The sequence below is a fragment of the Sus scrofa genome, chromosome 16, assembly GCF_054392235.1.
Source record: "Sus scrofa isolate SSC_HxYL_T2T_F1_AM1 chromosome 16, Sscrofa_HxYL_maternal_Yorkshire_Landrace_v2.0, whole genome shotgun sequence".
Lineage (NCBI taxonomy): Eukaryota > Metazoa > Chordata > Mammalia > Artiodactyla > Suidae > Sus > Sus scrofa.
The window spans coordinates 40,481,311-40,506,787 of NC_139398.1; the positions used below are offsets into that span (position 1 = coordinate 40,481,311).

At 35.5% G+C, this 25,477-nt stretch overlaps 1 long non-coding RNA gene across 7 annotated transcripts in view; it reads left to right on the forward strand.

Annotated features, from left to right (window-relative positions):
- LOC102161640 (uncharacterized) overlaps nt 1-25,477 on the forward strand; it is a 729,975-nt gene that overhangs the window by 232,259 nt on the left and 472,239 nt on the right. For 4 of the 7 annotated variants that reach the window (XR_014831259.1, XR_014831258.1, XR_014831262.1 and 1 more), the window contains one exon: nt 1,559-1,645. The exons of the other annotated variants lie outside the window; for them this stretch is intronic. This is a non-coding gene — a long non-coding RNA (uncharacterized LOC102161640). The remainder of the gene's footprint in view (nt 1-1,558; nt 1,646-25,477) is intronic. 7 annotated transcript variants of the gene reach the window in all.

Consider the following 25,477-nt stretch of genomic DNA (forward strand, 5'->3'; position numbering starts at 1 on the left):
GCTTGTGGAGATCTCTTTTCTCCACTGGCTCTCCTAAATATTGAGCCCATGGCAAGTGCCAGAGTTAATGTATGATTGCTCTTAGAGATAAGGCTGAGGGAAAACATCCAGTCTCCTCCAGTTGGTTGAGAGCAGTATGGCTTCCACCTGTGTATTTTGAGCATGGCTATACTCCTTGGTTAATAATGATTCCCCTTACCGACTTGTTTTAATTTCTCGTTTTGAAATAGTGAACCTCAGGTTGACCTTGTAGAACTCATAGCAGAACAGAGTACACATAAATATTTAATTTTGTGCTGTGTTAAATGTGGGCTCAGTGTTGGTGAGATTTTTTGGCAGGGTAGTTCTTGCTTATGAAACCAATGAAAGGGTTATAGAACACATGCAAAGGCAATGTCATGAGCTCAGTTCCCTTTTGTCTTTCATACGATATTTCCCTCTGGACTCTGAAAAACTCAGAAAACTTGGGTTTGTGGAGTTGAGTTACTGCATGGAGCTTAGTTTCTTCTTGGAGTTTGTAGAAAAATTAAAACATTGCCTCTTCTAGAGAAAGCCATGCACCAAAATAAATCCATTTGGAAACTTGGTACTACACAGTTCCCTCTGGTTGTAAAAGCTCTAAGTCTGTGGGGCCCTATTGTTTGTTCTCCTGTTTGGCATGTATTTTCCTCCTATTATGTCTGGTTTCTTAGACATATAATAACATGAGATAAAAATTATCCCTCCCAATCTGATTTTAATGAATAGAAAGGCACCCACTTTGCATGTGCTATGTGATGGGAAGGGGTGGGTACAAACACTCAACAATGACTGTGGTCTCCAGTTACACCACATTTAATAAATAAGAACAATCTGCATCCTTGCTCCTCCTCTTGGGTAGCTGAGTGGATTCAGTGGTATTGAACGTTCGCATTTTAACTGATCACAGTAAGTTGTTAAAGATTTTTTAAGTTGAGTGATGGGAAAAAGTTTTGGGAAAGAATTTTGACCTTGACAAACTAAGGCTTGATTATTCTTCAAGGTTTTAATATTTCTGTTCCAGACAGTATTTTGATGATAAGATTTGAAAATGACTTTGATTTCTTTGGATAAAATACAATTTCCGCAATATAATTTTATTATTTTATATTTTGCAATTGTTCTGTGCATTTTTATGAGTTCTATTGCCTTTATTTTGAAAAAAATTGAAGTGAAAGGATAAAACTCTGGTCAAAGAATATGTGATTAATACCAACTCAAATGTTCTAAGATAAACAAATCTTGATTCTTTCCCCTATGAGTTACTTTGAATCAATTCATTGATATTGATGCTATATAGTTTATATTCTTAAAGGGAACATTGAAAGTGCTCTATTTATAAAAATGTCCCCAATTGAACAGAATCTGGGGAAATTTACTTCTAAAATTTTGGACATGTCTATCTGACCTAAACACAGCTAATGCCTTTTTCTTATTGAATATTATATCTAGGGTTGTTAGTGATAGTTATTTTAATTTATAATCTAATAAAGGATTAAGACTTACCTTCCTTAAATAATTCAACTTATTCTGTCTTTAGGTGCATCATATCATCAGCAGCTGAGTTTTTATAAACATCTTAAATAGTGTGATTTACCAATTTTGAGAAAAATGGAAAATACTTTCTGTAAGTCCTTCCTATAATATTCAAACTCAAATCTGAATAAGTTAATCATTTATGTGTTGCTCTTATTATCAATATAGTTCATTTTATAAATTATTTGATGTAAATTCATGTAGAGCTAAATTTTATGGATTATGCAAATATAAATTTGAATTTAAGAGGCCAGGCAGGAATATAACTGGGTAGATCTGAATCAAAATAATTTTTTATGTGTCCACCTCCTGTTAGCTGTTTTAAAATTAGCTTATATTAAGTTGTATAGAAGCCTAAGAGTCTAAGTTGGAAAATAGAATGTATGACATAGTCTGTTTTACCAAACATACAGCAAGTGGTTAAATTTTAGTTTAATATGAATGATTTTTTTTTCTCTTTGATAGATTTCTAGAATTCACTCTTATGGTTTAAAGGAAAGTATATTATCAGGGAAATAGGTGGAAATGACTAGATTCAGCTGCATATATTATGAAATGTGCTAGGAACTGGGCAAATTGCTTTTCCTGTTATCTTATTGTTCAATAACCCATTAGAGATGATAGCCCTAGTCTACAAATGATAAAATTGAGGCTTAATGAGGTCAAATCGCTCATGTTTTCCACTTCTCCAGAGAAGCAAGTAGAGTGATAGAAGTAGGAAAATCCAACTAGTGCTAGAATAACTAGTAATAGATCAAAAGGATAAATACCAAGAGGTAACAGAAGCTGATAAGCCTGCGTTAAGATTTTAGTTAGACTCTCAGAACTATCCACTCTTACTTCTGCTTGATCTTGGGACCCTTTGAAGAACCAGTAACTGCTTGGGATTCTCTTGTTTTGGTGAAGGCTTCTATAGTTCCTGGCCATAATCTCTGAGGCCCTTTTCTTGGGCTGGCCTAGAACACTGGATTAGGGATCTGCATCATAGAATGGGGAGGTCAAAGTTGTATTTCATGTGATGTGTGAGGACATGTGCCCTGCTGAGTGGGAAATGTGAATCCAGATACACAGGGCAGGTATATGAATGGTTTGGAGACTTTTCATGTGCTTTTTTGGTATAGCTGCTCCTATCCAAGCATGTGTGTGCAGTTTCTGGCCCTTGCTTGCTTCTCTATCCTTCCAATTTATTGTTTGTTGACTTCCCTTTGGGAAGTTTAATTTATTTGAATTCTGAGGAAAATCAACAACAATTTCCTGGCTGCTGTTTCCTGGTAAATAATGTAGTTTTTGAGCACTCACTCTACTGCATATTTCTGGGACACTCTGCAGAAGGGGCTCATTTTTATGTTGCTATATGAAGAGAACTGCCTACATTCTTTTGCCGCAAGAATCACCACAATGGGTTGAACAAAACTTCCCTTAAAATAAAGGCAATGTTGGACCTATCCTATACAAGCTCCAGTAAAGGTCAACAATATACATAGCTTCAGTGAATTGTATATAAGGCAATGATTCTGACTTGGACTTTTATTATTAGTTCCTCTTTGCTATGGCATCACTACTCAACATAAGAGGAAATGTGAATTCATCCCACAAAATTCAACCAGAATTCTTGAGAGCATAATGTGTAATTTTGTTATTTTAACATATACGGTTTTTAGTATAATCTGTATTAGATGATCACTGAGAGAGAAATCCCCAAATAACAGTTATCCCTGTATTTTTCATTACTTCTAAGTGATAGCGGATTGCACTAAAACACTTTGAGGAAGGCAGGTGTCTTTGGGGTGATTTGGCATGCATCTGTTGTACAAAAGATATCTCATTTATCTTAAACAGAAGTGAACTCCAGAAAGAGAGAGACGTCCTCATATTATAGAGGAGCAAATTGTGTTTTCTTGTATCTGGCATTTAATCCAACCATCAAACCCAATGAGCATGAGTTTCTCTAACTTGAGTGAAGTGATAACTAAACATTTCAACCTCAGACTCAAGTGTTTTGGTGAAACATAAAATGCACTCAGCCGAGACCCTAATCTACAGCATTCTGCTTTCCCCCTCCTGCCCTTGATTTATGTTTAGTACTTTGTTAGAAGGTTCCCTTTTCATCTGATTCCACATGGACGCAATGTTTCCTGTCTCACAGCCAAAATCAACCATTTAATGTCTACAGGGGTGTTGCAGGCATATAAATGAACAAAATGGACAGAAGGCTGGAATCCAGGACCACCTGGATTGCCAGCAGCAGCTCTAGAACCACCTGGGTTGGTCAGTGTATAGGAGGTCAAATGAGGAGGACACAGAGAAGCGCCTACAAAACTCAACAGCAGCAAAGCTTGTGAAAGTAGTGTTCCTTATAATGAAAGGCAAAAGGAAGACTCAGTGTAATCAGCATAGGTTAAACAGACCTGGGATATATTAGTCATGGATCTTAAAAAAAAAAAAAAAATGAGGGGAAGGAGTGCTGACATGACTTGGAAAAGAGACTTTTGCTACTTCTAAAGATTGACAGCCTTAGGAGATAAAGGGGCTAGTTCTGAAGGCTAGAAATTTTATGCAAGCTTTTCTAAAAATCGTTACCTGTGCTAAGTGAATTGGGCTGTTAAAACTGTTATGGAAGAGAGAGCCATGTATGAATCAGATCAAGGGGATTTCTGGGTTTCTGTAATTATTTTCCTCTTGTGGCTATGAAAGATTATTGATAAAGAGCTAGACTGTAAAAAACCCTGTGGCTTTTTGATTATGCTTGTTAGGTCTTTCCAACATGCCCAAAACGTCAATGCTTGCTATGTGTAATAGTTTATAAACAAAGTCTGTTATTGTTGATACAGAATATAAGACAGCAGATGCATTTGATAAACAATTTTAACGCTTTTGAGAAAAGAACTCTCTGCAACAATAAAAAATCACAACAGCCAAAGGAAAAAAGTTTTGGATTCAACGGAAGTTGTATGTAATTCATAAATGATTTTGAGTCTATGTAATTTCCCCTAAGGAGTCATTTAATATTTAAAGGGAGAAAATGGCTTCTCTTAATTTGTGTCACCACCCCTTTCCTGCCCAAATCAAGAATCTTGGGATCAAAAAAGGGAAAAAAAAGAAAATTAGAATGTTTACTATAATATGTCCAAGAATTTGTAGGGTCTTACCAAAAGCAATGAAACTGTCAGCATGGTTCCTTATAAGTTTATTATGCATCTGTGCACTGGCATGTGTTGTGCATTTGTTGGAAAATCTTCTCTGATATTCACTTCTAGGGTTCATTTGCTTTAAAAAGCTGGAAAAGCCAAAGCTTCATTTGCTGAACTGGACTTACTGGTCATCAGGTTATCAACTACTTGAGGTTTTCTCTGTGCCTTCAACTTCTCATACAATTAGTGTTTTAAAATTCTCCAAACCATCTACCTTTGCTTTTTCCTGTTTTTTTGGGAAGTCTTGGAAACTCCTTTTTAAGATGTCAAAGTTTATGCTTAAGAACAAAGGCTGTAACAGAATAAAAGTGATTTAATTTTTTTGAGTACCGCGAGGCTTAATCTGCATTCCCTGTTCTGAGTTTCTCTCTTTCCACCTGACCTGTCCAGGAATCACTGGGGGTAGGGGTGATGGTGGTGGTTGATATCTGCCCCAGAGATAACAGTTGTAATTATAGTGAGGACTCTGCATATTAGTTTAAATATATTTTACTCCAGGCAAAATTAGCAAGTAGGGGACTTTTCTTCCAGTGATCTTTTCTCCCCTCAGATATATTCATATTACTTTATCATTAACTATTCCTTTTTTGGTCTTCTAGGCTCATTACTTGGGTTTGGTCTATCTGGCCTAACACACTAAATGCATCAGGTCTTAGCTTTCCTTTGGCTAATTCTATTGGCTTCATGCTCTTCTGTTCCCACTATGTTGTTCCTTCCTGGCCTAGCTCTTCTCCTGGGACCTGAGGGTGTCTAGGGTGCCATTCTCTTTTGTTAATGTACTAAGGAGAGGAGGGTGGAGAATAGACATGCTCTTACTGTGTTCTCTGTAAAATATAAACTCTAGAAGAATGGGTTCCATAGTATTAAAAAATCACTATCAGTGGCAAGAGAGCAAAGTGTAGTATGTTGTAATTGTCCAAAAATATTCAATAAAATATCCTACCTCAGACCTTTGTGTCTAAATTAGACCTTTGTGTGTAATTCAGGTAGATATTTCAGCTTATTTCAATAGGATGGGGAGTGCCATGGAAGTGGCTTTTAGGTGGGATGAGGAGTGAATCTTTCATCATACTGCCTAGCATCTTTTTTTAGTCTGTTAGTAATGCCTAAAAATTAAATGGAGTTAGTGATGTTTTTTGAATTAAGGCATCCAATTCAGAAGTCAGTTATTAGGCTATATTAACTAATACTAGAAGCAAAATGTAAAAGAGCTACAGGAATGAGTGGTAAAAGGATATGATCTATGAGTCAAGAAAGCCTCCTGGGGAATAAACGTCCAGACTAAGATGAGTAGAAATTACCCAAGGGACTCGAAGAAACCCTGTACTGCAGAATCCTGGGGATCAAGGGGAATACAGTTTGAGGTGAGGCTGAAGAGGCAGGCATGCACCAGGCTACTTGGGATCTTAAAAGCTTTGTGCAGGAGTCTATTTATCCTAAGGGAAATGGGGAAAAATTGAACTTCCAGTAGAGGTGTGGCATGATTAGGCTTGCCTTTTAAAAGGCTATAGACTAGAGATAGGCCAATAAATTAGTGCAGGGTCAGTCATAAACTCTTTATTGCCAATTAATATTTTTCTTCCATTAAGATATACATGGAATTACTAAGAGGTAGCAAGTGGGTATTGAGTGGAACTTAACCTGAATGGTTGACTCTGAGGTGACAGGGAACATCACAATATATAAGATAGATGGAAAAAGGGAGACATAGAATGATGTATTTGGGAGGAAAGAAGGAAGACCAAAGTAGATGCTTTCATGTGCATGTGCAAATTCATTTATTTCTCACACTCAGTTTTGCAAAAAAGAGAACTGAAATTTAGAGCAGCTGAGAGATTAATTTGCCCAAGAGCACAAAGCAAGGGGCAGGGTTGGAATTTTTTTTTTTTTTTTTTTTTTTTTTGGCTTTTTTGCTACTTCTTGGGCCACTCCTGCGGCATATGGAGGTTCCCAGGCTAGGGGTCTAATCAGAGCTGTAGCCACCGGCCTACACCAGAGCCACAGCAACGCAGGATCCGAGCCGCGTCTGCAACCTACACCACAGCTCATGGCAACGCCGGATCGTTAACCCACTGAGCAAGGGCAGGGACCGAACCCGCAACCTCATGGTTCCTAGTCAGATTCGTTAACCACTGCGCCACGACGGGAACTCCTGGAATTTTAATTTCAGACTCAGATTCTTCTACTGTATGTTCAGTATTTTTTCTGATAGAAAAAAACAGCTTTTATCATAATTCTGCCAGTGACAAACCTTCAGTGAATGACAGGTATCTTAAATTAAATGCTTCCATCCCAGTGGGAAATCATAATATCCTCTAGTGATTAGATGTTTGTACGATTTCCAAGCTAGGAAATAGTGAACATTTCAGTGTTTTCCCCTTCCAGGGATCTTCTTACATAAGACTAATGTGTACTGTCAGTTGCTAAAACACATCCAAATTTCCTTTTTTGTACTCAGCAAAGCTCTCTTTCTGAATTTATTTAAAAACTTGATTAGTCATTCATTATTTTGTTACTCATTTCACAAATATTTATTGAGTTTAATAAGTTCTAGGTACTGTTCAATGTGCTGGAAAACAGTGGACAAAACAAAATTTTCTTTGCTCTCATTTTTTTTAGTGTATGTATTTTATATATATATATATAGTATATATTTCTAATATCTCTTTGCTTAACAATAACAAATTTCAAATTGAATCAAAGTTTCCACTTTTAAATTTCAAGGGCTGGCATCCACCGTCCATTTATCTTCTGTCTCCAACTCCAGTTCTAGAAATGTTAAGACTGGTAAAGAAGTATAATGCTGTCAGTCAATACAGTTGGGATTATAAAGATTTTGCTTCTTTCATCATTGATTTTATTATTCCAGAGAGAAAAGCGAAGCTCTTTTTATTGATCAAGCATGCTTTGTTTCTCCACACACATTTACCCTCTGTTCCTCCTTGTGCAATGTTGTTCCCATACTCATATTTTTAAGCAATGTTGGATATCATTTCCTCTCCTTTTATGTCTTTTCTGTACATGGTGATGTGTCTGCATTTGTCACATGGGTGATGAGGAATTCAAGCCAAATCTTGTAATTTGATGAAACATGTCTTTTCTAAATCTCTTGAGTTCATTTTCAGAGAGCTACTATAATAATCTCAAATACCTGTGATGTAGATCAGAGGTTAATTATTCTTAAAAGGATACTCATTATAGCCAAAATACTTTGCATTAACCAGGATGGTGTTAGGTTGTAATCGTTTCAGCCATTCTCTTGTCATGATTAATTATCCATAATGTAGTATTTGCCTCATTGTTATCAATTAGTCCATCAAATTCCTATATTACATCTGGAAAGGAATATTCAGACATTGAAATAATAATGAATTGATATATATATAGTAAGTGACTACAACTACCTCAACAATTTATTTTGAGGGATTGGACTATAGTTTTCATAGATCTAGAAGGCAGCAACAAGAACCTTTGCCTTGTATTCCTTGGCTAGTCATTTTGTGATAACAGTGCTTTCTCCAAGTGCTGGTAAGCAAGAAGAGGGTTATGAAGATAGGGAATGACTGTGAGCTGTAGGGAAAGTTCTAGATTGCTTGTTCCCATTGCTCCCATTTGTTGCCAGTTGTGCATTGGTTGACATCACAAAAGGACATGAGAGTAAGGAAGTAAGATTACCCAAGAACATATTAGGAGACTAATACTTTCTCGCCTTCCATTTTTGCTGAAACCTTTTGCTAATATCTTGTTGGACTGGAAATTGGGGCCATATTCCTGATTACAGACTAAGAAAGGAAATACTAACCAAGGCACTTAGAATGATATCTATGTGGAAAGCAGAGTTTACAGACCAGTAAGTATATGGTGACCAGAGCTGTATAATGGTTTTACATAAGGATAAGGAAATGTTTTTTTCTTCTGATTTCATTTCCCAAATTGAGCACCCTTCAACATTTTTATTTGTGTTTGTTTTGCTTGTACCAACATATTGTTCATGTATCTCTAAGGAAAGCTTGTCCTTGGACTCAGGTTTTTTCCTGATATTACAAAGTTCAGTACACTTTATGTGAAATTAAGATTTTTATTCTGGGGACACATTGTTTTAAATATATTGTTATAGAAATTTGTCTGATTGTTTTCTGAAGATTTATGAGGTTTCCTAATTTTAATTTACAGTGTTCCACTTCTATATACTAGGGAAGGAGGAGGGTAAAGAATGAACTTAACATTTTAAGAACAGGAATTTTCAGAGATGATCAAGATTTATCCCAATGAGAACTGACAATTGAATCTTTCATTAAAACTTTAGAGAGGCAGTGGTGTCATTTAAAGCAAATTCAGCTTCCATGCCTCTCTTAGTATCAGAATTCATTAAGATTTCATATAGAATTCTGTGGCTGAATTGATGGGCCTGTGAGGGTGGATCCTTTCTATTTCTACCACTGTTAATGAGGCTGGATATCAAAGATAATGATAATGGGAAGGGCATAGCAACTTTGTGGTCTAGCACTTGATCAGAGATGGGAAAGCATCTATGACTGAGGCAACTATCCCAGAAACAGGATTCCCCAGGAAAACGTCTAGGAGACTACATCTAACTAATGAGTTTGGCTTGTTTACATTTTCTAATGTGGTCAATGGCCAGTGAGAAGCTTGCCAAGAGGAATTAAGCTTTGTTAAGGAAAGTCTCTTTGGGAAGATTATTTAGGGTTTGTTTTTGTAGCAGTGGGCAATAAAATATGCTAAAATCCTATTGACACATTAAGGATATTTGTGTGTTTTTTTTTACCTGGTGTTTGCATATTTAAACTATCCTCTTCAGTTTTGGAGTTAGTTGAGGTCATTGTTCTTAGTTTTTTGTTTTTGTTTTTTAAATAAACAATGTGATATTATAAATTACATTGAAAATTGAGCACATCTAATTATTGTCACATTGTATATACCTCTGCTGGTTCAAGGTTTCATGAATATTTCTATGCAGTTATATTTATGGAATGTTGCTGATTGCATATCCCCCTTTCTTGGCATTCACAGAAATATCTGAATTAGGGGACAGGAGTTCAAGACAAAGCAACACTACTGGGAATTATCATAAAAGCTAAAATATACATATGTTAAACCTCAGTGTGACCCTGCAGAAATACTGAGACTTCCTAGGTAAGGACAGACGGAAAAACAATTCATCCCCTGGCAACTGCTAATCTTATATCTTTTTCTACATAGAGAGGAGAACCAGGTGGTGAATCTTGGAAAAGGTCAAGAAATCTGTCAGCCTCATCTCAGTTGATTTGACCTCTCTCCTTTATGCCACTGTTGTTCCTGCTTCTCTTGGAGATAGATCTGGCTTCTCTCTTAGAAACCATAGTTCACGCAATGGCCATGACTTGATTAGCCTATTCTTAATCTGAAGCAGAAAGATTAAGTCCTCTTCCATGAGAGTGAGATCTTAATTACTAGAATGTCATTGTGGTATGCAACATAAAATAAGTGATATAATCATTCTGACCTGGTTGCCTCAAACAACTCCAAGAAAACTGTATTTTCTTTAGGAGGGATGGCCAAACTGGAGTGGTCATACAGAACAGCAGTGAAAATGGGCAGGGGAACATGGGCTCTTCTCTTTTGAGGACAGTTGAGGGAACAAAATTGATGCTATTGCCTAGAAGCAACTTGATGTTACTTTGCATTTATTTGAATAGTTTTCATGGAGGAGATGGAACAAAAAGTGTGATTTGAATGCATATAAAGAAGATATTTCTTTTGGCTTGAATTAATGGAATAAGGGAAAAGATTATCTTAAGGAATGACCAGATGCTGCTGATGAAATTTATACATCCTCTTGAGAGTGTACTAGATAACATCAAAGGTTCTTTCCAACTCTGAGAGTATATGCAATGATGATTCTGATGCTTGCAACTCAAAGTTTTAAGGGACCTGGAATATTTATTTTGTGAATGTTTAAAAGAAGCTCAGATGAACGTCTAAGGCATTCATGAGCACTGTCTGGAGCAAAATATTAGACAAATGGATCTTCAGGTTTCTTTGAAAAATATGATTTTGTTCTTTATTTAAAGATGTTTCTTTGGGGGTAATGTTTGTAAAATAAAAGGTAAGTCTTCAGACATTACTTTTCACTCATGGTCATGAACAGCTTTCTTTTTGTCTAATGTTAGTAGCTCATTGATCATGAAATAAACTTCTGTTTTTGTCTTTAGAACCTCTCACAACCAATCAATGTGTTCCTTTTTACCTAAACTGCAGTGGTCCTATGGCTTCCAGTTGTAGTTTCTATTGCTAATTGGCTCTCTCCAATTAAAAATTTTTTTTCTGGTGGCCATTCAAACTATCTATACACACTTATTTCCAAATAAATTAAGAATAAAAGATCTTTTCATCTTTTGTAGGCATCTATATATATTTTAGGTAATTGGTATCTCCCTGCATTTTTTAATGAAACAAGTTGCATTCTCCTTATGGTCTGCTATGGAGAAATTAAAGCAAAATATTTAGGCATTAAAATACTCCCTCTAGTTTAGTTGTGACATTAAAAATACACATATATGAAACAAAATAAAGGTGTCACAATAAATTGAATTCTGTATCTCTGTGCAAATGGCACTAAAAGAAACACACCACGCTATTTTCTTTGCTTACTGGTTTGTGAGCTGTTATCATAGTACCTTTGGAGAATTTCTTTTTTCTTTTGTTTGGCACTTTGGCCATTTTTAATTTGGCTGATGTGGATCACATTTCACATGGTTTTCAATGGTGTTTCCAACCATTGAGAAGACTCAGTGATTGCACATTTTATTCACATTTTTGGTATATTATTTCATCCTCTCCATTCTTCCCTGGGAATTCTATTAAATGGGTAATACCTAGATTTAGACACTAATGTCATGTCTCTCATATTTTCTATCACCTGCTCTTTGATATATTCTAGGAAACTTTGTATATGTAATAAGTACATATAGGTGTATTAATGCTTAGAAATGAGAGAGGGATACAAAGCAATATGTTAGCAGTTATTAACTCGAGTTATGGAAATGAAGAAGAACAATTTTTTCTTTTCATTTTTTAGTTTTATTGTGGAATAGCTGAATTGCAATGTTGTGATAATTTCTGCTGTTGCAACAAATTGATTCAGTTATGCACATGACCATTTTTTTTTTTTTTGATTCTTTTCCCATATAAGTTATCACAGAGTGTTAGGTAGGGTTCTTGGTGCTATACAGCAGGTCCCCTTGACCATCCATTCCATCTACAATAGTGTGCATACACCAATCCCAAACCCCCAATACACCCCTCCTGCACCCATTCCCTTTGTAACCAGAAGTTTGTTTTGGAAGTCTGTGAGTCTCTTTCTGTTTTGTAAATAATTTTATTTGTATCTTTTTTTTGAGTCTATGTATAAGTGATTTCATATGATGTTTCTCTTTCTCTGTCTGACTTACTTCACCTAGCATGATAATCTCTAGGTCACTTCATGTGCAAATACTTTCTTCCATTCTGTGGGTTGACTTTTTGTTTATGGTTTCCTGTGCTGTGCAAAATCTCTTAAGCTTAATTAGGTACCATTTGTTTATTTTTGTTTTTTATTACTCTGGGAGGTGGATCTGAAAAGGTATTGCTGTGGTTTATATCAAAGGGTGTTCTGTCTATAAGTTTTTAGTATTTGGTCTTACATTTAGGTCTTTAATCCTTTTTTGAATTTATTTTTGTATTTTTAAATTTGTATGGAAACGCAAAAGACATTGAACAGCCAGAGCAATCCTGAGAAAGAAAAAGCTGGAGGAATCAGGCTCTCTGACTTCAGACTAGACTATAAAGCTGTAGTCATCAAAAAAGCATGGTACAGGTACAAAACAGTCTGATCAGTGGAATGGAATAAGCCCATGCATCTATGGCCGGCTGATTTAAGACAGAGGAGGCAAGAATATATGGTGGAGAAAAGATGGTCTCTTCAATAGGTGGTGCTGGAAAGACTGGACAGCTACATATAAAAGAATCAAATTAGAACACTCTCTAACACTATATACAAAAATAAGCTCAAAAACGACTTCAAAATTTTAGTCTATATATTTTTATTTGAATTTGAAAATACATTTATTAATTGTAATAAAATTGAAAGTATTTAAAATATATGCAAAAGAAACTAAAGAAAAAAATTAAAACCTAGTGATGTTGCTATTAAAATTATTTCTGATCTTACATTTTATTTGCTTTATATGACCATTTATGAGAAAGTTGCTTCAAAATCTAATAAAAGTTATTTCTAATATACTTGCTTTAAATAACATAACGATATTTTGTTTGGATGTATATTTGCAATGTATTTTCCCAGCATTTTACATGCCCAGTGCTTGGAATGGTGTCTAGTGTATGTTAGGTGTCTCTGGACATGAGGAATGGCCTGATATGTCTCAATCTGCCAGCCCCACATTTGGAGAGCCACTGAGCAGGGGTCCTCTTGGCCAACGCAATCTAGATACCTAGTGTATCCTCACATGGAGGTTCCTTAAGATTACCCACTATGCAATAGGTTAGGTTGGCAGGCCTGAGTGATGAGGAGATTGACTTGTCCGCAGTAGGCTGGGGCACAGCATTGATTGGAAAACTGGCAAAAGAGGGATATCCAGCAGTAAATTCATGAGGAATTGTGGTGCCAGGTCCTCTACAATGCTGTGAAAGTCTAAGCTAGCCTATATACTATTTTTTGCACTCTGGGAAACATGATATTAAATAGCAAAAAAAAAAAAAAAAAAAAAAAAAAAAAAACCCCAGAAAACAAAAAACAAAACACCACTGACATCTGACATACAGTTTGAGGGAACACAGAAGAAGAAATATTTTACATTTTAGAACCTTTAATGATACTTTTTCTCTGGGTTTTTGAACACAGCCCCCATTTCCTTTTTGTACTAGGCTTTGCAAATTACGTACCTGGCTTTTCACATCCCTCTCCTTAGATCTGTATACCCTAGAGGGTTGGTGGTTTAGGTTAAATTCATCAGTGTGGTCATTTATGTGCCTGATTTGTGTGAATCACAGGAGTAACTCCAGGGATCTTTGTTTCTATATAATTTATTCTTTTTGATTGTTGGATCTACGGTAGTATGGACAAAAACTCCACTGAATTCATGGAATTTTACTAAGCAATGACTTAAGGTGACAGTGAGGCCTTTGTTAAAGATTTGTTTTGCTTTTTTTTTTTTTGGCATATGTTCATCATGATAATATAAACTCCAATTAGGAAAGAGCCCACTGTTATCCTGCTTTGGGTGATGAGACAAGATGCTTTTTCTCTTGAAGCTACTTTTGATATTGTTGGTATCAAATGTGTCAGTGGACCTAAATAGACAGTTTTCTGTCTCTTCCATCTTTTCCCTGGCCTCCAGACTACACATTTTCAGATATGGGATTGAATTTCTTTCCTGTAGGAGGAGGCAAAAGAGTGAATCAGGAGCTAGGTCAAAGAAATTCAGGGCACTCTGACACCTTGCTTTCTTTTCCCAATGTGCTTTGTGGTTTCTGCTGTTATTCATCAAATCTCTCATCCTTTCTTTTTCTCCTAATTGAGGCATGTTAAGGAACTTTGATACATTTACCTTCACATATTTTCTATAATACTTTACTCTTGAAAACTTAAATTTTGTTAATCTTGAGCTAGATAAGGAAAAAAATCACTCAAAGGTTAAAATAGGTGATTGGCATAATTTAGTATCCCTTGAGATGTTTTTACTTTTTCTTTCTTAAATTTTTGTTTTGGATTTTCAGTTTTTGTTAGGCAGATGTTATAAGCCTCAGTAGTTGCTATCTTTCCTGGAAGTCCTAGCTTTCTCAGGTTATGTGAAATTACAAACTTTAAGTTAAATTGCCATATAACATTCCAGTATACTAAAATAATTTAGTATTGGACAATAGTTTATGGATGATTTTGCCATTCCAATTAATACTGTAATAAACATTTTTGAAAAAACGTGTATTTTTATTGCATTCCAGATTATTTTGCATAGATGGTCCCCAAATAGGAAATGCACTCATTTATGAAGCCCTTGGTGGATATTGCAAATCAGCTTACTAGAAACGTTATACCAATTTAGATTTCTATCAGCAGTATAAAGTTTGCCTATCTGATTAGCTTTGGGTAGTGTTACTGAATTGATGAAAAATGATATGATATCCTGTTTTGATTTACATTTCTTTGACCACTAGTACAATAGGAAGTTTGTTCAAACACTTCTCAGCCCTCTATATTTCCTCTTTCAGGCTTTTATTTGAAATGAAAAAAAGTTATCTTCAGAGCATAACTGACTTTAGAAAACATATCAAATTGTTAGTGATTTCTACTATGAATCTTTTATTTGTGTTAAGTTGCACAAGTGGGAAAAAAGGGATCTCTATAGGGATGTCTTTCATGGTTGTATGCAACAGTCCTAGCTTACTAATTCTATCAAGGGCAAGTGGCTGAGGGTGTCTGAGAGAGGTCTAACCAAAGATAGAGACAGGAAAGCATGTGCAGCTTCATTTGTACTTTCATCCACTCCTGCTACTGCATGTAGAGTTTCTTAGAAATTGTTGAAGCGTTTATATTTCTCTTGAAGTGAGGTTTAATGGTTCATTTAATAATTCATATTTCTTTTATGGTCTACATACAGTGTAAGTCATAGCTCTAACTCAGTATATCCTTTTTAAGATGGAAATTTAATTAGGTGTGTATTTGTGATGAGATGTTTAAGTGACTTAGGAATATGTACAACCATATGTACCTGATATATAATCAAAACTATAAAAGAAGTGCAGTTTAGAAATAGTAGTCTTAGTGCTAAGACTGAACATTACATAATTTCAGTTGATCAAAGAAAATTAAACTATTTTTATTATGCTATTATTTTCTGTGGTGATTTAATCCTACAAATATTTGACAAAAAATATATAAATAGAAGCATATTAGAAGCATATGCTAAGGGTCCGCGACTGGAACCATGTCATTCTCCACGTCATTCTTCTAACCATGAATTGATGAATAATAAATCTTTTACGTTTGTAATATCTAAAAAAAGTAATTTAAATATATTTAAACCAAGAAACTCAACTCTTGGCAATAGAATTTCTCTTTATTGAATCAAATCAGTTCATGTGTGTAGAAGTGTATTAAAAGCTATAAACTGCTAGACAGATGATAGTTGTCACCATTACAAATGTTTAATAAGAATTTCCAAAGAGAAAATGAGTATGACTCAGTAAAACAAGCCCAAGAAGGGGTAGATTCAGAAGCTAGAGGGATTCTCTTGGTTTAAGATCTTAAGCATCAAACTAGATTAGGGAAAAGAAAGTTTTTCATGATGAATAATTACAAAGGCTTGTTAAAACGTTGAGGTAATAAATCATAACAATTTTATGCAAGAATCCTTTTATGCTTGGTACCTTTAATAGCTTTTATTGATTGTGCAAATAATTGAGCTTTTCCATGCTAGACAGGTGCTTTGGATATATCAGTTAATAAGAGCAAAGATTTTTGCCATTGTTGTACTTGCATTCTGGTGAGGAATGTGAACAATAAGCATGACTAATAAGCCAGTTGTAATGCATATTAGAAAGTAAGTCTTACAGGCAGAATTGAAATTAGAAAAAGTAGAGGGGTTTAGGAACCTGTATGGGGAAAGGGGAGAAGTTTTCAGTGTTAAATAGGTCTTGTTGAGAAGGTTAAGTTTTGACCAAAGACTAAAGAGATGAGTTAGTCCAGAGTCATCCGAGGTAGAATATTGCAAGCAGAAGGAAGAACTAGAGAAAAGCCTAATGTGGGTGCATGCTAGAACCTGCCTGGGATGAAGTGATCAGTGAAGAAGCATGTAATTCAGAGAGCCAGTAGCAAAGGGGAACCACCAAATAGGGCCTTATCAGGTACCACAAACAAGGACTTTGGATTTTATTCTGAGTGAGATCATGTACCAGTGCAGTTTTGAATGGAGGAGTGAATTGAGCTGACTTGCATTCTAGCTTCTGTAGAGGATAAGGTTAAAAATCCAGGCAATAAATGATAGGGGATTGGATCATGGTGAATATAGTAAATAGTGGCCAGCTTATGAATATGTTCTATAGAACCAAGATTTGCCAGCTCGTAGTGTTTTTAGGTTGCAAGATGGTTCCTTAGAGCCTACACTGATTTTGTTCTTGGTGTTGAGGCCTCCTGGCACCATCATTAGTTTGATGAATTTTTTTTTCCCATGGTCATTTTGAGTTTCAAAGACTCAGACTTATCTGCTTGGTCCCACACATCTTCCCTCCGTACTGCTTACCTGATTTCAGAGTTCAGTTCCATTATCTGAATCCTTACCTGCATCCATCTGTCCATCATGCCCATTATTTGCCCTGATTCCTGTTTATCTTTTGGCCATTTTGGCTCAAGATCCTTGTCCTGGAATCCATTGTTAGCTGCTACCAATGGTACAAATGCTAACTATAGTTGCAATTATTACTTACCAGTTAAGCCACAATGAAGGGGATGAGCCAAGAGTTATTCATTATTTAAAAAAATGAAGGGAATTTTGATTTTATAAATTTCTTGCCAAATAAGGCCCTAACTTGGCATCACTCTAAGCTGAATAAATTGTCCCTGTAGAATATATAGAGTTAAGAAGGTTGTCAATATTCTTTCTCTTGCATAGGACCACAAAGTCCACTTGGCTATGGAAATGATGCAGAGTTAAAATTCCTTGAATCAAAGCATTCTGAAATTCAGTTGTTTTGTAATTTGGTTAGTGGCTAATTGAGTAATATAAACAGTTACAAGTGAAATAAAATAAATAAACTATTTATGAAAAATAACTCTTGTGTAACAATGTCTTGTCCACACTAAGGGAGAAGTTTTAGGTTTGCTCCATTCACACAATTTATTGGTACGATCTCGTCTGAACTCCATTTGACCTCATCTTATTTGAAATGGACTGTATAGGAAAGGAGCAAAATACTTTCAAATAAACATCTTCTAAAATGCATTTTAATCTTGGATCTGGAAATCTATAAAAGAATAGATTTTTTTTTAGTGCATTGATAACATGGACAGAATTCCTTAAACGGCTGAAAATTATGGTATTTAAAGGTTTCAAGATGTCTTTCCAGGTTTTGAGTTGGCAGGAGCCAGTGACTGAATGGCCATATTTTTAAAAGCCTATCTTGCCTCCACTTCCTTAGGTTTTCTAATTTTTCACAATTTCCTCCCAGAAAATACTTAATACATTCTTGAAAGTGTGTTTGCTTTTCTATTACTCTAGATATAAACTTCCCCTAAAAAACAAAACAAACAAACAAAAAAAAAACAAACAACTTCAAGAAATAAGTAAAAGGTCTAAAAAATCCCTGCAAATTCTAGAGAACCCAACCATTTTAAAATGTATAAGCACAAACAGTTTGGCTTAGTTCTTTATAAAACTTAAATAAATGTTTATATAAGAATCTTAGTGTGGTATCATTATTTTCAGATCAACTTCTAACTGGTCTGTAACAAACATATCTTTTTTTGTGTGTGTGGCTTCCTAAGCGACTTAGTGGTTTAAAGCATCTGCGTTACATGTAATTTAAATACCTTTGATTTCTCCTTCTATAACCATTGATTGACCACATAATGCGGGACTTCCAAACCCCATTCCTTTGGCCAGTGCTTCATATCCTATTGTATGAACTGAAATGTGCATATCCTATCCAGTAGAGGATTTTGCTGTGTAACCACAGGAAAGACTCAATGTAAAAAACTCTGAGAATTTTACCAGAGATTTTTAACCTTTCACAAAATTGCTTTTGGTCGTTGTTATTTGAATAATGCTCTTCCAGAACCAATGATTTTTAAAATTTTACTGTCAGCCCTTGGAAAAGAAAAAAGTATTTGATTTTTTGTTTAGACTGCTCAAGAATTTTAATGACTGTGAAAGAATTGCCTCTTTCGGTCATTTGCAAATGAAATCACTGTTAGAGGATAAGTCTATGAACCTGCCTGGGGACCATTTATATGAAAGTTAATAAAGTCTATTAACGGGCCTTTTTGCCTTAATAAGCAGGTTCAAAAGTAACTGGAGAACATTTTAAAATGAGGAAAAGTGAAATAGTAAGAAGAACCAATAATATCAGGTGCTTTGGAAATAGAGATTACCTTAATATTTGGGAATATTTAGATGCAAAATAAAAGGAATGTAAATCCCAAAAATCCGAAGCTGTGTGTTGTGTTGCACTTAGTTTTTCCATATAGTTATCACGCTCCTGTTAGGTTAATGACCTAAGGGCTAGACTTGATGTCTTTTTGTTTTCACATTTCTCTTCCTTTGCTTAGGAAAGCCCTCTTTCCTCCTATATACCAATTCATACCCTTGAGAAAATTTTGGCTTGATTTTTCCCTCTTCTTAAAAATTTTTCTTAAACTATTAACATCTATACCAGTACACGCTGTATTAAGGTGGCATAGCCCTGCATCTGTTGACCTATCCTTTCCAGTTATTGAATGTTAGTATAATTTAGCTGGTATACCAAGTTCATTGTGGGCAGAAAGGATTTGTTTTTCTTCCACTCCTTTTATGTAGCCCAGTTTAGTAATCTTTCCATAGTAGGAATATCCAACTGTAGTACAGTGTTAAGATAATTCAACCAGTGGAGCACTATTGGCACTGTGGACGTGGCAGATCTTTGTTTTGTTGGACTTCTACCCCTGTACTCCCATAGTGTAATATTTGTAACACTCTTGGTTCTAATACTAAATGCCAATATTTCCTGAAGTCATTTGACAATCCTTGCTGCCACCTAGGGAGTTTTTATTGCTCTAGTAGAGATTGGACTCCTTCTGATATATTTGAAACACTTTGGAGTTATTTATTGATTGCTTTATTTGTCCACCACCCACATTAAAATGAAAGTTCAGGAGCACTGGTACTGATTCTTTCTAGGTCATCTATTGTATTTCCAGTGTTTAGCACACACTGCCTGGCACATTGTAAGGTGCTCAATAATTTGTAGAATAAATGCGTGCCCAAGCCATTCCATACCTATGAATCTTGGTAAGCTATTTTGGCAGCAAATAATTGTAGCAACACTTTACTAAAATGGTCTGTAGATGGTCTGAGTTAAAAATAGCGTCCACAAGTACCAAATGGAGATTAATTAAGATATTGACAGGATGTGGCTTTCATTAAATTTTATCACTAAACTTAACTAGGAAATCTTGGTAAAGGGTTATTTTTATACTTGATTTCTCTTACCTGTGATAGTGCCTTATACCTGTGATAGTAACTGTTAGGTTAACAGTAATAATTCTTATCAAGACACCAGAAAGAATAGTATTGTGTATGTAATAAAGAAAATCTTAGTTAATACTGTTTAACAATGTTCAGTATTGCTATCTTTTGCTTTTGTAACTATGGAGACATCCATGTCACCTTCAATTACTCACTAGATTGAGTTCGCAGCCAGTTAAGTTTGGAACTTATAGAGGAAAGATTGTAAACAAAACATCTTACAATCACCAATGAAGTATAATGTTGATAGTTATTGATCTTGCACACATGTTATAGTTGGCCCTTATTTTTTTTCTTTGTAATCAGTTTCTCAAATATCTAGAATCTCTGCTGAGGAGTTAAATCAGCATTATCCCATCTTTATCACTTCTGTCACTTTGAAACATAAAAGTTTTGTCCTATGGGCACTTGTCAAAGATTTATCCAAATACAAATCTTTCTTTTGATTTCTTTCTGAAGCTGGACTAAAAACTTGCCCAATGTCAGAATTCATTCAGGATGCATTGGTCTCTTTTTTGAGCATTAATTTAATTTCTACCAGTTGTGTAGATTCTAGGAGTAGTAGCTCTTTGAGTTTCCTGGTAGCTTGACAATGTTATTTTCAGTGTTTTATTGGGCTTACTATTTTGCTGAAGGCTTAACAGGCTCATTTTCAGATTCTTAATCAAGAACAAGTTTAATGATTGAAGGTAATTATCTCCAGATTAGAGGGCTTTAAAAATTTTATCAGCATTCCAAAATTTAACAAATAGCTCTCTGATAATCTAATTAAAATCCTACTTTTGCTGCCAGACTATTTCAAGCCAGATACTTGTTCAGCCTCTTGTATCAAACCATTATCCATTTAAGCTGTTTCTTGACAATTCAGAAACAGAAATTGGCCTGTGTTAATAATATTCATGTTGTTCCCTGGAGGATGATGAACTACAATGATCAGGTCTGCATTCTTACTGATTTTTGAAGGGAGATAATACTGGTTTTCTCTAGTTGTTAAGGAGCTATTTCTGTCATTCTGAAGTAGAGTCCATTGGTTGTGTAATATATCTATGTGTGCAGAACAGACAAAATCGTTTCCAGCAGCAAATCAGTATCAGCTGCTTTGCATCATAATAAAAGGCCTCTCACTTTCCTTTAGATTTGCACCTTAAATGGTAATTAAATTTAGGAACCATATTGTAAAGGAATTTGGTCTAGTTGAGAACTGGAATTTTGATGGATAATTAAACACATACAGAAAACCCCACCCTGTTCAAAGGAGCTGTTTATATAAGCTGGGGGGGAAGATCATTTTTAATAGTTCTGAAAATAATTTAGAATTCTTAAATAAGCCTTATTTACCCAAATGTGTACCTTAACCTGTTATTAACTAGCTGTTGTTTTAGAACTAGCCTGAAGATTGAATTCTAACAATGAGATTTTTATGACATCGACCAACCAGACAAGTCTCAATGATGGTTAAATGCAGACTCCAGAAATACAATTTGTTAGGCCATCCATGTTACTTGCTTTTATTTCTATCGCTCTCCAGAAAATTTTGTTAGTGTTTTCTTTCCCTCATACTTTTCCGGGGGCATGGTGGCAGCATTGAAAGTAGATGAGGGTGTGAGACATGCAGCATAAGGCATGGCAGGAGGTTATATGAATTTATATGCTTCCAATTATCAGTGTGTGGGAGTTTTGTCAAAAAACCTGGTCTTGTGGTCCCTTTTGTTCTTCAGTGTCTATTGTGGTTTAAGTAATGTAATACAAATGTATTTATAGTGCGTGGCATGATGCAGTTAGAGAAGACTGGACTTTACAAGGCAATGCAAGCTTGAGCAGGGAAGGACTGCACATGAGTAAAAAGTTCTTGTGGGTGACAAAGGAACAATGCAACATGGTTTATGGTGATACTAGGGAGTAAACAACATGTGAAAGTTTGTTCTGCACAAAGAAGGTGGCTTCCTTCCCTGTGGTCTGGGGAAGCAGAACTAAAGCCATCTCTTAAATATTTTTAAGGAGCTGTTAAGTGGCATAACCCTGCTGTTGAGTAAAGAATATATACAATAGCAGTTTTTCCCATTGGGCAGAACCATACACACCAATTCTATCAGAGACCTAAAGAAGTTCATTTATCATCATTCCAGATTGCCACATGATTGCAATACTTGTGGTAGCACTTTTTTGGTGCCGTGTTCCCAAAGGACTTTTAAAATTTTGTTCGCATGTCCATGTTGTATGATTAACAAATCATGCAAGCTGAGTGTCCTTAAAGAGCTGATTCCAGGAGATTCCAGTTTGCCAACTCAAAGTTTCCATAGATACTTAATGACATGAAATCAAATTATTGAATAATCATTTATTCAGTCACCTAACACATCTATCTTGAGTCTGTTCATAAGCCAGAAAATACACATCCCTGGCCCCAAATGAAAACAAGTAGTATGCTTTTAATTTATAAAAGCAGCACGGACTTGAAAAGTACTGAGTTTTAGTCTTTGCTCTTATACTCTTGTAACCGTGTTTTGACAATGCATATAGGTTGTTAACTTCCAGTGTTTGAAAATACATTTAACACATTTAAAATAGCTGTTTACTTAAACACATTTTTTATTTGTTTGTTTTGTTCTTTGTGTTTTTTTTTTTTTTTTTTTTTTTTACATTAGGGTCATTTATTTTTAAACTTTAAAATGAGGAAATTGGATTAGTATTGGCTTTTGGGAAAATAGTTGAGTTCCAAATCCCACTGCTTCCACTTAATCTTTGTGGAACTCTTGTTTGTAAATCTTCACAATAGTACTACCTCACAGGGCTGTGGTATTGATATTAATACCTGCGAACTACTTAGAAAAGTGACTGTCACAAAGATGAGCCTTACCCCACTGCCCTCTGCTAAGTTAGACTGGTACTAAAACTTCAGTGACTGAATATTGCTGTTCCCAACATTTGAGGTCTGGATCTGGGGATTCTAAGAATATTCAAACTGTGAGAGGGGCTTGTTCATTTTTCAGGGAAGAGATGAAAGCATTTCATTTTTTTTAATTGAAAAATTTTTAAAAACTCTTACTTCCCCAATACAATTTTTTTCCTACTATACAGCATGGTGACCCAGTTACACAGGCATGTACACATTCTATTTTCGCACATTATCATGCTCCATCATAAGTGACTAGACATAGTTCCCAGTGCTACACAGCAGGATGTCATTGCTAATCCATTCCAAAGCAATAGTTTGTATCTATTAACCCCAAGTTCCCCAACCATCCCACTCCCTCCCCCTCCTCCTTGGCAACCACAGGTCTATTCTCCAAGTTAGTCTAGGGACATGGGTCCTGCTCCACTGGATTCAGGTGCTGGCTTGCTGCATGCTATCTGGACATAGCTGGAGCAGATAGATAAAAGGGGAGAGGGAAATAGAACAAGGATATTCAGGAAAAAACAGAGGAAAAAAAACTTTCCAGAAAAGCACAAAATCTAACAGGCGAATCATTTTTGCAGGAACCCAGCACTAAAGGGTAAAGCCATCTGACAGTTGTTCATGGAGAAGTGGAGTGAGAGTAAAACAAATCATTCTGCCATAGAGGCAGTGTTGTGGACCATGCGAGTGTGGTGGAAAGGGTGTGTCACTAAGTGAGGAAGAGGAAGGGCCAAAAGCAAATTTCATCTGTTTTCACGCTTTGTCTGTGGCCCCCTCATTGCTAGAGATTTTTTTCAGTTCTATTATTTTTTCCTTTCTCTTGTTTGGAGAAATGGGGCAGGGAAGGGACATCCTTATTGAGCTGATACCCTGAGGCAAAGAAAGTGCAAGTCGGGGACTTGGTTGGGTTTAGGTTGCCTTTGGTTAGCTCATTGGACACTCCACAGATGTATTGTCATGAAGAGAAGTTGAATGCAAGTGTTAACTGTCCATCTGGTTTCTGCATCTGAGTCTGCCACCTTATCTTGGTGCAAAAGGCAGCTGTTTATCCAGCTTCATTAAAATTCTCTCATAACAAGTCCTTGTTGGTTTTAGGAAGCTTCCAAAGTTTTATATTTGATGGTAGGAGTATGGGATGGGAGGTTAGCAGTGTGTATCTTTGGGCAGTAGTTCATAGGAAGGAATCACAGAGATACATGGGATCTCAGTTAATTAGGGCTCTCCAGAGAAAAGAATTAATAGGATAGAGATGTTTGTATAAAAGGAGATTTAGGATGAGGAATTGACTCATTAAATTTTGGAGGTTGATCTGTCCTCTGCAAGCTGGAAAATCAGTGGTATAATTCAGTCTGAGTCCAAAGGCCTGAGAACCAGGGAAGCCAATGATGTAAATCCCAGTGCAAGGGCAGGGGAAAGATGATGTGAGATGTCCTAGCTCAATCCATGAGACAGGGGACAAAGAAAATTATTCCTTCTTCTACCTTTTATTCTATTCAGCATCTCAGTGGATTGAATAATGCCCAACCATACTGGTGCAGGCAGTCTACCTATCAAGTCCACTGTTCCAAATACTAATTTCATCCAGAAACACCCAGAGACAATGTCTAATTTGGGCACCTGTGGCTTACTCAAATTGATGCATCAAATGAATTGCACCCATCTTAAATTGGTTCTTTTTCATGTATTTTTCCCTATTCTTCTTTCTCACTTAGAATATACATTGAACTCCTTGTATTAGTGCATGGTCATTTACCCACTATCTTTTGATATTAAATTATATCTACCAAGTAAATCCTGAATTTGTCAGTGAGATACTGAATTGTTTCTACCAAATATTTAGTTCTCTAAAAGGTAAAGGGTTTTTTTTTAATGTAAAAATTTTCTACCCATTTAGCTTTATTAAAAAGACTGTGGATCTTTTAACATATGTGTTACAAAGAACATATTTCAGATTAGTGAATGTTTGGCTGTAATCATAAATTCAACTCCTATAAAATATGCATTGAGCATAAGAGGAATGATAAAAGTGATGTAATAGTTTATTGCCCAATAATGTTTTCTTAAATATTCTATAATGTTAGTATAGTATGGTGGAAATATTACTATGCTTAAAAAGAAGATAATAGGTTAACCTTTTGCTAACTGATTATTATAATGAGATTTTATTTGTTGGAGTAATATTGGTTTTTAACCCCATATAAGTTTCATATGTGTAACATTATAATTCAACTTCTGTATATACTACCAAAAGTCTGTTTTCCATTTGTCACTGTACAGTTGACCCTGTTAACTTATTTGCCCTCCTTCTTCCCATTTCCCCTCTGATAACCTTTGATGTTTTCTGTATTTGTGTGTTTTCCTTTAGTTTGTTCATTTTTTTATATTCCACATGAAAGTGAAATCATACGGTATTTGTCTTTCTCTGTGTGACTTATTTCACTTAGCAGAGTACCCTTAAAATCCATCCATGTTTTAGCAAATGGCAGTATTTCTTTAAAAATTTTTGTTACAGTTGATTTACAATGTGATTTACATTGTCACTCACTCAGCAACATGACCGA